We start from the raw sequence: 2,500 nt of genomic DNA on the forward strand, positions 1-2,500 counted from the left end.
AATACTTTTTTTGTCCTTGAAAACTGGGGAAGGCCATATGTGAGCTACACGAAATGTACCAGCTGTTGAGAATTGTATATATACATATATATATATATATATATATATATATATATATATATATATATATATATATATATATATATATATATATATATATATATATATATATGTATATATATATACGAATATACTCCAAGAAAGCTGAGTAAAATGCCTTAAGGTGAGTATTAAATTCACTTGTTAAGGGGATTGCATCAGTTTGTTCTGATTTCAGTATAACCTTCGTCTTTATGTATTGGTTTGGCTCATCCTTATTTGCAATAGTGTATTATGATTATGATTAACATAATTATCTTAATTTCTTACTATTTATATACTGCACTGTTGTATTTACTGATGATCCGGACTAGGAGTTGCTATGAGCAAAGACAGATTTCATTTTTCGTTTTATTTACCTTGTTACCCTATGAAGAAAACTCATGATTGTTGTTAGCTCTAAACATATAACTGCATTTGGTGACTTTTTTCTAACATTTGTGCTAAATTTTCTCACATTTATATTTATACAAATATTACATCACTTTTAATGCAGTACCAAATAAAAGGACTAAAACTAACAATACTTTTGCTACTACTACAACTGCTACTTTTCTGCAGTAGTACCTCTAGTAATAGTAGTGTCAGTAGTACCTCTAGTACTACTGACACTAATACCATCACTATTAGCATTCTCCTTCTTACCATCAGCAGTTTTAGTATCGTGATTTTGTTGTTGTTGTTAATGTTGCTGATGCTATTTATGGTCCTAAAGTTTCTGGTTAATTTTCATTTCCATTATTTTTTTGTTCATTTCTTTATATGAGTGATATTATTCGCATAAGAATTTAACTAATATGTATTCAGTTCAGGGAAGTTTTCTTAATATGTTTGAACTACATTTCTTCTTTTTATATATATATATATATATATATATATATATATATATATATATATATATATATATATATATATATATATAAATCTATACATATATGTATGTGTGTGTGAGTGTGTGTGTGTGTGTGTGTGTGTGTGTGTGTGTGTGTGTGTGTGTCTGTGTGTGTCCCTGTGTGTGTGTGTGTGTGTGTGTGTGTGTGTGTGTGTGTGTGTGTGTGTGTGTGTGTGTGTGTGTGTGTGTGTGTGTGTGCACCAGTATGTTTACACATCTCGAAAACATATAAAAAAGATATAAAGAGAGAGAGAGAGAGAGAGAGAAATTCTCGCATTCATCCTCTGCGCCACATGAGGTACCATAAACCAAGTGCAGAAAATAGTACAGTGTGGTAGATTTCTTGTCATCGGGAGTTTCCATTTCCATAATCACAGTCATAAAGGCCATGGCACTCTTTACTTTCTAGTAACCTTTGCCACGTGTTAATCGGTCCTTTTCCTCTGTCAGTGTCACTTGTCAAGTCAGTGGTTGTTAGGATTTTACCCTTGAATAATGTAAAAATAACTTTTGTGTTTAAGGTTACGAATTACTGTCTAATTACCATGTATACTTTCATCAAATAAACCAGCTTTCTATGTTATTCAAAAGACAGTTTTAGAAGCCATGATTTTAAAACGTAGGTAATTCATTCCGTACTCTGCCCGTCTTGATTATCTATTAATCTGGGCAATGAATAATTAAGTCACGTGATGGTGCTGACGTAATAGAAAGGTACCGCCTTGGCAGTCCGTAATACCGTGGACGTCAGACCAAAGTTAAAGAACCTTTAGTACGTATAGGGTTATAGCTATAACTTCATTGATTTTGTGTGTGTGTGTTTGTGTGTGTGTGTGTGTTTGTATTGCTGATAGTGTTGTCACAACTGCATTCCTCCTATTTTCATCTCAAGAGATATATTCAATATTTTCATTGTCATTTTTTGTTGCACTATTACTGTCTGAATATAGGTTCACCGTTATCTCTACATATTCATTATTTTTGTCAATGTCAGCCTCTTTATTTTGGCATGCTCAATATCAGTTTTACTTTCACCAATGAATTAATTATCATGGTTTACTCCATAACTATAAAGCATCATCATTATAAGTTTCACTATAACCATATTAACATCTACATCAACATTATCATCTATGACATCATTTCAACCAAATTATTATCAATTTCACCATCAACTCAACCCAATCATTATCAATTTCACAATCCTCTCAACACAATCATTATCAATTTCATCATCATATCAACGAAATGATTATTAATTTCACTATCATCTCAACCCAATCATTATAAATTTCACAATCGTCTCAACACAATCATTATCAATTTCACCATAATTTCAACCAAATCATTGTCAATTTCACCATGACAACAGCTACCATCGCTACTTAGTCACGTCGCAATACAGTAACGCGTACTGTAATGTTTTATGAAAATAACCCCGAGCAATCATGTTGAAAGTCAAGTTGATGGAACTGTTTTCAAAAGACTCGCTGAAAGGGACAACTCTCT

Source organism: Penaeus monodon, chromosome 4 (assembly GCF_015228065.2).
Source record: "Penaeus monodon isolate SGIC_2016 chromosome 4, NSTDA_Pmon_1, whole genome shotgun sequence".
Classification (NCBI taxonomy): domain Eukaryota; kingdom Metazoa; phylum Arthropoda; class Malacostraca; order Decapoda; family Penaeidae; genus Penaeus; species Penaeus monodon.